The 14956-nt window shown below is 45.3% G+C and overlaps 1 protein-coding gene across 1 annotated transcript in view; it reads right to left on the reverse strand.

Moving 5' to 3' along the window:
• HIC2 (HIC ZBTB transcriptional repressor 2) overlaps positions 1 to 12641 on the reverse strand; it is a 108604-nt gene extending 95963 nt beyond the window's left edge. Inside the window, exon 1 of the mRNA XM_075012728.1 lies at positions 12575 to 12641. The gene's annotated coding sequence lies outside the window, so the exon portion shown is untranslated. The remainder of the gene's footprint in view (positions 1 to 12574) is intronic.
• Positions 12642 to 14956: the final 2315 nt, after the last annotated feature.

Below are 14956 nucleotides of genomic sequence, written 5' to 3' on the forward strand. Positions count from 1 at the left end.
GCTCCCACAGCCAGTAGCATGTGCTTCTGATGGTGCACATCCATACATTTGGTGCTCATGACAAAATTCATTCCGCACATGAATGGAAAAAATTAGAGGGAAGATTGAGAACAGGCCCCATGCATCTGTCTCAACCTGTCAGCTGTGATCCCTGTGGACCATATTAAAACATCTTCAGCCCCAAAACCCAAGAAACAGGAGAGCACCAAGCATCAGTTACAAACAAGTCCATCTGACTTTTGCCTTGGAAGTGCACAGAGCATTTGCATATGTATCTGTAGTGCTTCTTCTACTGTAGTTATCCATTCTACAGCAGGAGTAATCATCCCAGGGAATAAATGAACGTGCTCAAGGCCTTGCAAGGAATCAGTGTAAGAACCAGACCTTTGTCAAGAGCCCACTACATAAGTCATGTGAGAGATACAGCCACCAGCAGTTCTTTTTTGCTCCATAGCTACGATGCACCCGCTCCCAAGAGTGGATTGTGCAATCCCTTACTCCAGCAGTCACTGTCTGGAGAAGAGCCCAAGCTTTTGTGGAGTCTGACCCTACCTGAGCCTTCGGATGACAAACTCCTTAGGCCAGGGATCTGGTTTGCTTTTTCAGGACATCCTGTCAGTTGCCAAGAGCTCTACCATGTCTATTTGTGGCACTAAGTCAGACTTTTGATGCAACGAGCAACTCTACACTCTGTCGAAGGGGTGTGCAATTTGGGGGACGGGCCCTCTCAGGGGAGGGAGTAAAATTTCATAAGGGAGGTGCAGCACAATCGGATGCTGGGTTTCAGACTCATCCAGCTCATTAAAATTTTTGAACCACGCTATTGTGTGTCTGCGTATTCACACTTATATACCGATTAATAAAGGTTTACATTCTACAGACTTCTGCTCTTACACATGCTGAAAAAGGTTTTGTTTTTCCTCCTCCAGATGAGTAGAACCAAAAATTTCCATCAGCTTGGATTATGTTAGACCAGGAGATGGGAGCAGAGGGAGGGGACAGTTGCTAATTGCAGGGATGAAAAATGGGGCCCACAAAGAAAGTTTGCTCATCCCTGCTCTATCACAGGATTACACGGGCTGAACTTTTAGCTCTGACCGACAATTGGTTTGCACTAATTAATTGATTTCTCTGCTTTACTGTACACGGAGTTCACATTACCCTTCCCTTACCATTCAAGCCTACCACTACTACAGCAACCAGCAAGGTACTGCCTTGCAGACATATCTGTACAGCACAGTACTGGAGTCACTGAAGCAGCAGGATACCTTCAGACCTTGGCATTCCCTCCTTCTGGGAGACTGGGAACCGAAAGTTTTTCTAGCACGAACATGACCAACGCATTTCCAATAATTTAGACTCCATGTAGCAGAGATGGGCTCGCACTCCCAGTGCCAATATACGAGCTCCTGGCCAAGATGCTAATCGCTCCTCCCCAACCTCGAGAGATGCAGACAAGGGTGGGGGGTAGGGCAAACCGCATAGCGAGGCATGCGGCAGTTCTTGGGGGTGGAGTGGAGGGGCCTTTTTGAAACTTCCCCTGAATTGCTGCATGCCACAAAAGGACAGCTGCTACCTTCTCACTTACACAAATGTGACCTCAGCCAATCAATCGACAGCCCTAGGGCTAAGAGATACCCTCTTACTCACCACTTTGACCGGCTAAACCTATTAAAAGCAGGCAGCTTTCCTCTCCACCTCAAAACAGGCACATGCACTGCAGTTACTTCAAGAGGTTTTGGAGGAGGGCCTGGAGAGGAAAGCGAGAATGCCATCAAGTCGTCAGACCCCGAGTGGGTCTATGTATGATCAGGGAGGAGACAAAGGCGAGACAGCAAGTATTTTGAATAATATCGGAGCAACTACATGTCAGTAAACCCGCATGCACTCGGCTGGGCTCCTGTCCCTTCTCTCGTCGAACCAGTTTGCAAAGCGTGTGTGTCTTGGGGCAATGGGAGGATCCAAATCTCTCACACATACATCTGGATGTGCTAGGCTGGTTTAGTACCCTGCCATCAGTAAAGTCAGGCTCTCCCAGAGATGCAGCTGGTTTCCCTGCTATTAGAGGGGGTGGGGAATGTCACGGGCAGATTTGGTTTCTGCCCTCGACTCTGTTGGATGAGGTTATGTTTCACAGAACCCTACTCAGATAGGGTTCAGCTAGAGAGACCACATCATCTGAATCCCTCAGACGCCAGGAGGGGAAGAGAGGCACAGACTGGCTGTGTGTTTCAGTTTCGTTTGTTCTACTTGGGGAGGAAATATGATTGTGTGGTTACGGCACTGGGTTCTATTCTGGGCTTTACCCTTGACTCACTGGTGACCTTGGGAATGTCACACATTGCTGTATTTCAGATCGCAGGCACAGAGGAGGTCAGTACCCTCCATCTGAAAGGAGAGGTTATGAGGCTTAATGATTTATAAAACACTGAGATCTTTGGAGAGAAATGCTATACAAGGATACATCATCTACCACTTTCAACCTATAACCACCACTGTTTTAATGTAAAGTGCCTGTATATATTCCTTTTCCTGTGATGTAGAGTCACTGGCCACAACCCTGAAACAGCTTTCCATTTAACAAACTGCTGTACAGTACTGTAAGCTCAAAACTTTTTTCTTAACCAGCTGTCTTTGTAGATACAGGCGACAGAATCAACTAGGCTAAGCCTGAAATAATCTGGCAGTTTTCCCCAGCAGAAATTAGACAATGGGCAGCCGCTGTTATTGCTTTCCTTTCAGAAAACATGAAGGAAAAAGCCTAGGAGAACATCCACCCATCTTTCAAATATCATCCCCATTACACAGATGGAAGACCAGAGGCACATGAGGGTAAGTGACTTTCCTTTGCCATTAGCTGGCTGTGTAATTTTGGGAATCATTACACCGAAGCCTTTGTTTTAGCCATGAAACCAGACATTCTCAGGCTTTCCATACTGCATACTACAAGTTAAAAAATGAGACTGCTTTGTAGCCTTCCTCCCTTCCAAGCATGGACCACCTTGCCTCTAACCAGTGCTCAAGTAATAGCACTGCAGCAACTACAACAGCTGCTGACATTTAATAACTGGAAATGACGAATGCAAGCATCAAGTGAGCAGCCAGCTGTCTACAAACCACTGTCAAGTGGTCCACAGACCACACTTGGGAAGCTCTGCAAGGCTCTCTCTCTTGCAATGAGTCCCACCCATTATAACAGGCCAACATTTTCAAACACCTCAGCAACTTGGTCAGATGGAGGACAGCAACATGAATTTAACTGCTGCTCTTCTTGGAGTCTGCTTAAGAAAGCTGCCAACTTGTAAATAGTGGAGTCAGTTTCGCTGCCAATACAATTTTGACCTAGAGCAAACGGAAGTGCTTTTCCAAGAATCTCTAAGGCCATTAAATCACAATGTACGCTGGCACCAAACCACATAACGCAAGAGGGAAAAACAAGAACAAGACAGAAAAACCACTCCCAACAGAGGTTAAAGGAACACAGATGATTACTTTCAAATTATCTGGGGACACTTCCAGGAAGAAGTAGATGGGGCAAGAGAATCTTTCCAAGGAGCTATTTGCCAGAGGGGAATAAAATCTCATTCACATTTTCATCATTGTGCAATGTTAGGCAAGTCGATCTGATATTCAGGATGGCAAATTTTCATATTTTGCAAGACTGATTTAATAACCATACAAGAGCAAAGCCCTGAGTGTCAAAGACTTCATCCACAGAGTATTTTTGCAGAACACCACAGATCTAGCCGTTTAGGATGCATTGCCCATAGTCTAGGTACCACCATAATACAAATAATTTTAAACCTCTAAAGGCCCTCAACTGAGGTGGGGGCCCAATACGCAAAGCTATTGCAAAAGACAGTCCTTACTTCCAGAGAGTGTAGAGCTAAAGTGGACAAAGGACATCATCCAGGTTTCACAGACAGGGAACTGAGGCACAGAGAAATTAAGTGGCTTATCCTAAGTCACACAGTGAGTCTGTGGCAGAACTACAAATGACCCCAGATCTCCTGAGTCCCAGTCAAGACCATTCAGAGGGAAAAAAAAAAAAAAAAAAAAAAAAAAAAAAAAAAAAAAGTGACCTACAAGCCACTGGGGCATTCATGTGAATCAATGTACGGCAGAGCAAGGTTTTCCCCCCTTTGAAAATAAAAGGCATCAGGCCATTTATTAAACCAACTCATCAGTTTTGAGAAATGACAGCTCAGGGAAAGTCAGGTGACCCGAAATCCAGTTTCACATCACAAGTGAAATGACTTTCAAACGGACATTCTACAGATCTCACAATGCTACAACACCAGTGGCAGTCTATGACAAAAGGAACCCGTTGTGCGACAGTGGCCACAGGTCACAAGTTACATGTAAGAACAGAGCTCAGAGAACTTTCACAGGGAGAAGTTAATGAATATATTCTCTCCAGTATACAGACATTGGTGGGGATGATCTCTGCCCACAAAGAACTTACAGATTTGTCTCTGAGAACTAGGCTGTGTAGGGTCAACAACCTCAGAAACTATCAACAGATTTCATTCTGCTCTGAAAGGGAACAAGAAGGTTTTTTCCACAAACTCAAGCAGTTTATCTAAAAAAAATCCACAACTTTCACAGAATCTGACCAAACTGAAATATGGGCCAGTGGCATCTTGACAGCACACAGAAAGACTAACGAGCATAATGATTTTAGGTCTATAGGACAGTATCTTCTTGTGGCACAATGAAGAATGGATTCATGGACAATGATTTTTTTGCAAAAAAGGAAGCAGAGGAAGGAAACTAACATACGTTTCATGGGTGAAGTTTTTTCTTCATATCAAGGTATGAAAAGGCAGCCTTAGAGTGAATTGGGCTTGCAAGCCGTACAGCACATGAACTTAAGTGATGGGGCATTTCTAATGGCCCCTGTACCACATCTCGCTTTTAAAACTCAGAGTAGTAAAAGCAAGTCTATGGTCAGCAGAGTTAAGGACCACAAGGAGTTTTTAAAAGTATATTAGAAGCTGTAAGAAGCCAAACAAACAATGGTTTTGTCCATGTGTGGAAAAGATAGAATTATCAATAAGACAGAAAAGGCTGAAGTGATCAATAAATATTTCTGTTCCTCATTCAGCGAAAAAATACTGTAGTCATATGTGGCAACACTCTTGCGTTGCAAGGACATTAAACAGCAATTACTGAGGGAACAGATTCCTCTCTCTCTCCACCAACAGAATTTGGTCCACTAAGGCTGCGTCTACACTAGCAAGTTCTTTCAAAAGATTTTTTGGAAGAAGGGTGCTCTTGCGAAAGATCCAGCAGAGGATCTCCACAGCAAAAGCGTTCTTTGGAAAGTAAATTGAAAGAACAAGGCACTCCTTTCAAAAAAAAAAAAAAAAAAAAAAAAAAAAAATCACTCTTCCCTTCCCATTTCAGGAAGAGCGCCCCCTTTTGAAAGGAAACATGGGTAGACATGCCGCTGCCCTCCCTTTTTCTTTTGGCGGGGGGGGGATGAGCAGTCCTCATGGGACCTATTTTTGGATCCCTGGTCCATTCTTACAAGAGAGTGGGGGACCATACGGAAGTTCTCTTTTGAAAGAGCAGATCACTCTTTTGATCCGCTTTGTGTGTGTGGATGCACTCTTCCAAAAGAGCTTCTTTTGAAAGACGTTTTCTAGAAGGGCTTCTTTCAAAAAAAAAAAAAAAAAATCTCTGTAGTGTAGATGTAGCCTAAATGACATTACCTCATCCCACGTGGTCGCTCTCACATCCTGGCATACGTAGCTGCAACAATATCAACAGTAGCTACTAGAGCTAGACATCTGTAAATCAGTGGGTTCAGATAATTTGCATCTAAGAAATTTAAAAGAACTGGACGAGGAGTTTGTTGGACTGTTAATGTTTGATTTTTCAGCAAGTTGTGGAATACTGGGACATTTCAAAAGTCTAGAGGAAAGCTAATGCACCAATATTTAAGAAGGGTAAATTGGATCACATGAGTAATTACAGATTTTTCATCTGACATTGATCCTGGGCAAGACAATGGAGAGGCAGATATGTGACTTGATTAATTAAGAATTAAAGGTGGGATGATACAGCTACTGCCACATGTGTTTGTGGAAAACAAAGCCCATCAAATTAACTCTGTATATTTTTGATGAGATTACAGGGTTTCATTGATAAAGGCAGTAGTGTTGATGCAATATACTTAGGTATCTTTAAGACATTTGGTATAGCACACTATTTTAACTGAAGACTAGAAATATGCAAAATTAACATGGCACACAGCCAGTTTTTAAAGGCACTTACTAACTAAAAAGGGAATCACCACTGAAGAGGGATTTCTGGAGGGTTTCCCCAGGGCAGCGTTTCCCTGATTTTACTTGGCCACAGAACCCTTTCCAACGCAGAAGAATTTTGCAGAACCCCATTCCCAGGCTCTGCCTCCTTGGCCCTCAAACCCGCTCCCCCCATCTGCAGGCTTTACCCTGCCACCACTGAAATAATGTAACTAAATTCAGTTGGTTTAACAGCCGGATCCCTTCTGTCACCTTGCCAGCCATTGAACCAATTCAGTTTAGTTCTACTGTTTCAGCGGCAGCAGGGTAGGGAGCCACAGAGGAGTCAGGTATTGTAATGGAATTTTCTCATGGAACCCTTATTTTCACATCATGGAACCCCAGTGTTCCGTGGGACCCTGCTTGGGAAACACTGCCCAACTGACTGGCCCTCATTTGTGTAACATTTTTGTGAATGACCTGGAAAACAAAACAAAACAATCACTGATAGAGTTTGTCAGTATCATAATAACTAGGGGAGTGGAAAAGAATGAAGAGGACAGGTCACTGACAAAGTGAGCTAGATCGCTTGGTAAACTGGGCACACACAAGATATGCATATTATCCTGGCTAAATGTAAACAAAGTATATACAGGCTGAACCTCTCCAGACCAGCCCTCTCTCACCTGGCAACATCCATAATCTGGCATGATTTTAGTTAGCCAGACGACCACGTGTGTGTGGCCAACTTTCCCATGGTTCCATAAAGTTTGTTTACAGCCACCAGTCCTGGCTCTCAGTGTTCTGTGCTGTTATTTAGCTGTGGGAGGCAGGGGAGTTCTGTGAGCTGTGTTCTACAGGAGGTCACAATGCGATCACAGTGGTCTCTTCTGACCTTGGAACATAAGCAGCACTGCTTTGGTTTGATAAGGTCCCCTATTATTGAAAGTTACCCCTTCTCCCTTTACTCAAGAGACTGATCGTGCCTCCAGCCAGTCTGATTCAGTGCAATGCTACCTCTTCTCTACCAGAACCAGCTAGGGCAATAGTGGAAGGTTTTTCAAAAGCTAGTTCTGCCACAGGACACTTGCACTAGCTACAGGGTGGTGTTCTACCTCACGCCAGGAGAGCCCTGTCAGTACATCTCAAAACTTTCAGCAAAGAAGCAAGAAATGAAAAATGATGCATCCCAATTTTTAAGTCCAGAGGTATTAGGCAGAGGATCCACTGTTGACAGCAGGTTTCAGAAACGGATTTCCTGCTTTTCTGTAAAGGAGGCTTTCAACGCCAGCTGGATATAGAATGCATCATGCTGGCTACTGGACCCAGCTGAACAAGTAACACTGTCACAGAAAGCATGATGGCAGGTGAACCTTCTGTGCAGAATGCCTTTCAGCATCAGCTGAAGTGGCCTCATTTTGGACAACCGTTTTCTACCACAGGTCTGTCCACGAGCAGAGACAGCCTTCAGCTCCAATTATTTAAAAAAAGCTAATAATAAAAGACACTGTGTAGCATGGTGCAGCCTGGTCCCCCTCAAGTCATCCAACACACACATCAAGCAACCAGAAGTGTAAGAGCTGTAGGACTGGGTAAGTCAGATTCCCCATTGCTTTCCATACTTTTTCAATTAACTCAGATCTGCAAGGAGAGCCCTCGTTTGAGATCTGCAGGTACTTGGAACCACTCTCCACCACTTCCTCGTTGAACAATATGGGCTCGAGGAAGGCACTAGGGTTGTCATGTCTGTAATGCAAAACCGCTTGCTTCCCTTCCAGAACAGCTGACTTCAAGTGCATAGTAGGCTGTGCTTACTAACAAAATAGGAAATCTGATCTATAGAAAGAAAACACTGGGGATTAATCCTGGATTGCAGATTGTGGCCAACACTGGGCCTTCATCCAAACAAAATTCTCTCCCACCTGTCACTTAAAGCAGGTACAGCTATTGCTGCGCTATAGCCTCCCTCCTACAGTTATCGTAATAGTCACTTTTATATTGGTTTCAAATTCATGACCGACCTCATTATTTTGTTTTTCTCCTAGTTTTGCCAACAACCAGCAACGGAGGATGAATTTTCCATCCATAAAATTGCAAAATAAATGAACGTGACTAACTTTTGCTAATTTTGACAGCTAGCTTCTAACACACATGTTCTTCAGAGAAAACATTCTCGTCTTCCAACCAGCATTCTGATGGAGGCTTGAATGGCCAATTTCATAGGAAAATGCAATTTAAAAGAATATCTTGAAGCAGATTTTGAACTACTTCAGGCAGGAAAAAGTTACATGTATGCTTGCAGCAGCTTAAAATAGTTACTTTACCCCAGTAGCTGCAGCACTGGGCACAAAAATCTCTATTGAAATGTACTATCCATGCCATGCAGAGTATATTGTAAACTCACTTGAAGAGCCTTAGTGATACACTCATTTTCAATCATGGCCAGAAAAAACAGGGAAACCTTTTTAATTCCACCCCCCTCTCCGCCCCCCCCCCCCCCAAAAAAAAAAAATAAAATCTTGTGGTTGGACCAGGACTCCGTTGTCATCAACAATTCCACAGCTGAGCCCTGTTAATTTTTCTCCTAGCCCAGCAGGGTAGACATGTCCACTGATGCTGAAACGGTCCCCCCTTCTCCCAGAGCTTTGCCTGTCACAGTATAGCTTATGTAATGGCTGCATTGCAAATGCAATTCCATTTTCTCCCACTCCGAGACCACATCTGCTGCTGTGTTGAAATCCAGAGACTCACTTCATGGTGATGATTTCTGACTGCCATTAAATCATGAGATGCAGCAGTAGCGTTGGGGGACAATGGAACAGTAAGTTATGATAAAGTCCAATTTTGCACATGGACCAAAAGTTTGGCTGTATGTGGTAGGGAAACTGAATGTGCTCTTTATACGTGTATCCAGACACACTGTCTATCAAGCCAAAAAAATCCATCACCCTGGATGGCAATGAAATTAATTAATGCAAATAGACATTCTGATTTGAGAACAGTTGTGCATCCACTTAAAAGCATTATTCTATTCCTCTATACCTATCAGCCAGAAGCATGGGTGGGAATCAAAACACAGCTATATATTTCATTTATATTCCACAAGGTCAAAAGATTAGTAATACAGCACTGTAAGTTTTTAAAATGCTGGAGTCTAACAACTGACAACACAGCCTCAATTCAAAATTTGGATTTTCAAAAATACTGATTGGATTGGACTGCCGTGGCTGTTTTGGGGGCTTTTCCATCCATTCCACCAAAATGGATAAACCATTATAAAAAAAAAAGTGTAGTGTGATGCTAATCAAAATAAATTGATCCATACATCCTCCAGGACTGATACTTCCTAACCCCCTTTATCCTTTCACACACTGGCCTCTGCCAAACAATTCAGTACCGCCACTACAACACACCACGTGATGCCAAGCACTTCAAGCATCTTATGATATTAGTCTAAACATCTATAAGTCACTTTCTACAGCAACATATGTGAATAATGTGAGTTATTCATTTATTCATTAAACATGTAAATAAATCTCTCCTAGATCTTTGGCCAAAGAGTTGTTTTCAAAGGTGGGGGAAGAGGGAATAATTTGAATTTTTGTTGACATTTCACTCAGAATGAAGAGGCTAAATTAAGAAAACACTCAGCATTCACATTCTCTATTTCCTCCCTTTTGCACCTCTACATACTTGGATTAAACAATATATCCTAGACCTCAAGAGACCAAAACATTTATGATTGGGGGTGGGGTGGGGGACACCATGTTTGAATGAAATGTAACAAATGTAAGCAGCAGTTTATTCTTAACGCAGATCTCCCCCATAACTAAAATGATATGCCAGTGGCAGGTGGCAAGTTTGAGGGGGATGGGAGGTTTTTTTTTCCCCCTTTTCTTTTCTTTCTTCCTTTTTTAATAAATATAACAAAGGGCAGCCAGATTTGACCTAATGGGTCAACCCTCAAGAGTTAAACTGATTTAAATAAATGAGACCTAGAATGTCAGGCACCAGCACAAATAATTGCTTCTAATGCTTTTAGGATTAGATTGCTAATGAAAAGGCAGAAAAAGGAGGCCACTTGCAGTTGTGGAAATAAGTCAATTTTCCTTTCATATGTCATATTCTCCATGCAGAGTTGCTGTGATATGATCCTAAGGAGCCATTTATGGTTCCCTCTCTGGAACTGCTGCAGCATAAGCAATAGCTTTAAGTCACAAAAAAAAAAAAAAAAAAAAAATCTGACTATGCTATTTATATGGACAGTACATTTATTACACAAAAATTAAGTATTTTTCCCCCCAGGCAAAAACTAGATAGCCAGAGTATATTATTTTCTCCCTTGGTGTATAAAATTCAGCTAGATGACGGAGACACAAACAGTACATTGCAGAATTTTAAGCTTCCTTCAACCGAAAGATTAAGAACCCAGTAGTTTTGTCCTAAATTACCTTATTAATTAGTTTTTTTAAGCTCCTTGCATTGAACATATCTGATAATTAAGTAGCAGACAGCCGGATCCAAGTAGCTCGCTGGTACAGACTTGGTTTCATATATAATTCATTAATTTTATGTTGAGGTCTACACCCTTACACCTCACAGATACTGAATACAAAGTTACAGCCCCTCCCAACAACAAGAGGCAGCTGCTTTGCTTGGGGTTCGAAATTGCAAGTTGCCCGAGCAAAAAGTTTGCAGAAGTCATAAAACCCCGGAGTGGGTTCTAATTTACACAAAAGACTCGAGGCTGCGCCTAAATAAAAGCCTCCCCCGCTTGCCTCAGGGAGGCAGGACTTGCTACATGCGCTGTAAAAAGAGCCAACTAAGAGCCCCCAGCTGGCAGGACTGATAAAGGGATAAGCAGGCAGGCTGGAAACCCCTCCACCCCTCACTTGCAGATGCCCACGTCTGCGTGGGACAAGTCCAAACAGAAGGGAATCATTGGCCTCCTCCCCCCGCCACCGCAGCACCGGTCACCCGCTAAACCCCGGCGCTGCCCAGCTTGCACCGAAAGCCAGCGAGCATAAAGGGCGGCTCTCGCTTGCCGCAGCTCCCTCCCAACGCCGTCCTTTTCCCAGGCGCCAGAGGTTTCATTCACAATTCCGCGCGGGGGGCGGGGGGGGGGGGGGAGCGTGGCTCGCGCCCGGTCGAATCCTTACGGCGCTGGGAAGCGCGAGCCCCCATTGAGGAGGGAAAAAAAGGCAACAGAGGAGGGTCCCCCGGCTGAGCCCGGAGCGCAACGGGGACTGCAGCGCGTCTGGCTTTGTGCCCGGGGGGGCGGGGAACGTGGCACACAGCTGAGGGGGGACAGGAGCCCCGCGCCGGAGAGCAGATCCTGCTACGCTCGGATCCGACTGAGCAGCCGCTCGGGAGGGCTTTTAATCCGCTCCCCAGGTAGCTCGGGGGCTACAGGCACCCGGGGGGGGGGCTCTTGCCCCGGGTCCCAGCGAGCCCCGACCTGTAGCGCTGCATCGGAGCCGACCCTCGCACTGGAGACGGTGCAGTCAAAAACAAAAGCCGGGAAGGCAAAGGCACAGCGGCGGCGGCTCCTTCCCTGCCTGGGTCTCCGGGCGGTGGGGAGGAGATGGGGCAAAAGTTCAGGGTGATCCCGCTGAGCCTCGGGTGGGAGCCGGAGGGGGGGGGGGGGGCAGGAAAGCTCGCCCGTGGGCTCCCGAGGGCGGCAGGGAAGCAGCACAGTGGCCAGCGAGTGCCATCTCCGTTTGGACCTCCCTCTCCTTACAGCTCCCCGCTGTGTGTGTAGGGAGGGGAGGGGAGGGGAGGGGAGGGGGAATTCACGGGACACCCCCCCCCCGCACAAAACAGGCAAGGGCAAAACGCGCCCCCAGCCCCGCACCCCTTTCCAAAGACCCAGCCATCACTCCCTCCGAGCAGGGGGCGGGGTGGGGGCAGCTACTCCGGGGGCTGGGGGGGGGGGAGGCTCCTCCGAGCAACAGCTGCAGCAACCTTCCTAGCCCCCCCAGATCGGCTGAGCAAAAGGGGCAGAGCGCGGAGGGGAGCAAAAAAAAGTTTCCAGCCGCTGCAACCAAATTGCAACGATTTGCCAGCAGAAGAGACAGCAAAATGAAGCCACTTCCCCGCCCCGCTCCCCAGCAGCGGGGACAGCACATGCAGGGGAGCAGCAGCTGCCAGGGATGGGCACTGCATGGCAGAGAAACGCCGCCCCTTGCCGTGGGTCCCCCTTGCAGTGGGCACCGAAAGAGCAGAGGGGCACCCGGGCAGCGCTGCGCGCAGGACACCCCCGCCGCAGGGCCGCCTCCAGCCCCCGGAACCGGGGTCTCGCGAGCCCCTCCGGGCCTGGTTACCTTGCTCGTTGTACTGCATCGGTAGCAGCGGCTCGGCTCCCCCTGCGGCTCTCGGCTTATCCCAGCCTGTTCCTCATCTCACAGCCTTCCTCTCAGCGCCATCTTGCAAGCTTGTGACGTTGAGCGCTGCTCACCCCTGACCCACATTTGAATAGAAGCCAAAATGAAAAAAAAAAAAAAAAAGGAAGGGGGAAGAGGAGGAGGAGGAGGAGGGGGAGAGAAAGGAAGAAGAACAAAAAGAACGAGAAGGAGAGAGAAAGGCAGCGACTCAGCTGCGCCTGTAGAACACATCAACTCCTGCCCTCTCGCCAGCTAATTTGGTAATAAGCAATTTCCTGCTTTTGCAATAAATGTTGCAGCAGCAGAGCTGGGAGAGAGGGACAGCGAGCTTTGTAATTCCCATTAAAGGACGTGGGCTGCTCCCACCCTCTTCCCCTACCACCCACTCCTCCGAATTCAACCCCAGCACCCTGGCACTTGTTTATGGTCCTCTCTATGTTGCTACCCTCGTTCCGATTTTCAGCAGTTAATAAAGGCATTTGTGGAGATTAATTCTCCTCTGCCGGTGAGAGCTTGACTGGGTCTATAAAAGAATTGGTGGGAATGGGACCTGTAAGTGTTCTGAGATTTTCTTTTAAAAATATAGTTTCATGCTGTTTGCAAAACCAAAGAAATGTACAATGCAAGCTGTATGTTCCTCGTTTGTTACCCGTATGTATTTGTTAAGCTCTGTCCGTGCGTTCTGTATCATAGAAGACACAAATAGAGACACAGGCTGTGCCCCAAGAAGTCAATAGGAATTAAAGGTTTATTTTATTTATTGGAAAGCTATTGACAGGGGAATTTGGGATTTACTTCCCTAGTCTTGCAAATATTTATGTGTTTAATTTTAAGCATATGAATACATTTCTCGAACAAAATGGAACTAGGTGCTTAAATTAAGCACGTGCGTATTTATTTTATTTTATTTTTAGGGGTAGGGCTTTAATTTTCCAAATGTGAACTGATAGGAAAGCTTTGGATTTTCCAGATTGAGGAGCATGGCCAGCAACATGCATGTAATACCAAATAGGGATAATATTTAGTATTACATTTTCATATGTTACATTTCATAATGTTATGCAGAACTTAGCTAATTAATCTCCAGTAAGGAAGCAACATATATGACCATATATTATGGCAGGTAGATATAAGATTCTTTTGCTTCCACCTAAAAATTATTGGGTGTTTTCTTTTTATTTATGTTTCCTATTGTGCCGAGGGCAGATGAGAAATTATGTCTTACGGGGTTTCTCTAAGAAGACAAACTACTGCCCATTACCTAAGTCCCTTTTACACTGGGGAGAGTAATTACAGTAATGAAGTTGATCCTGTCATTTGCAGTGTCTGAGAATTGGAAGGTAAAGCCCTAGAAACATCAAGTATTTCAGAGACTTGTTGTACAGACCTAGGCAGTTAAGCTCCATCACAGCCCACATTAGCCTTGTCTGATAATAAAGTTCCTTCCATAGTTGCTGTTGAAAGTTTTTTGTCTCAGAGGTCTCTCAGTTCTACCAGATGAGCCTGAATGGACAAAACAAAGATAAGACAGATCACAACAGAGTGTCAGAAGGGTCTGATCTGCAGTGCAGTGGAGAAAAGAACAGAACTGATGGTGACTACAAGACAGCAAATGAGATATAGATCAGTTTAAGAGTCCTGCCTCACTAATGTTAGGGGGTAGGAAAAGGTGCAGAGGGGTGGGGTTTGGTGGAAATGTGAGTGGTTTCCAGCTGTATTTTAAAGCAAGTGGCCTTGCAGACAGCTGGAGCTATGGATCCTTGTGGCGTGTTCACTCATCAGGGAAAAGAGACAAATCTGGAAGCTGTTTTAGCCAGGGTTAGAAATTAGTTTCATCCCAAAATCACCCTAGGTTTGAGGATGACCAGTTCTGGGCACATCCACTCCAAAGAAATGCTCAAAGGAAATGGAGAGATAGGCGAATACCTGATGGTGATGAGACAAAACTATAAATTAGGAAGTTGGCATAGTGGAAAATAGTGCAATGAGACACATCTGTGTTCAGCTTAATATATATGGAAGAGTTATAGGGTTAAATAGGAGCTAATGAGAAATCCAGACCTAGACCTTCCACGGAAGGTGTGGACAGCTGAGTATTTGTTGGAGCAAGCTGGGCACAGGCTCTGTCTACATCTCCACCTGAACTGGACTTACAGGCATACAAGAGATAGACCACAAAATGGAGAGTGTGTCTTAGCAAAGCACGACAGTCCCGGGTGATGCCATCCAAATGCCACGTGCCAAGGAAAAGTATTACTCAGGCACGGACAACAGCAATATCAGATGAGAAAGACAACACTGGCATAAATACACTCTTCCTGG

Source organism: Carettochelys insculpta, chromosome 18, assembly GCF_033958435.1.
Source record: "Carettochelys insculpta isolate YL-2023 chromosome 18, ASM3395843v1, whole genome shotgun sequence".
Classification (NCBI taxonomy): domain Eukaryota; kingdom Metazoa; phylum Chordata; order Testudines; family Carettochelyidae; genus Carettochelys; species Carettochelys insculpta.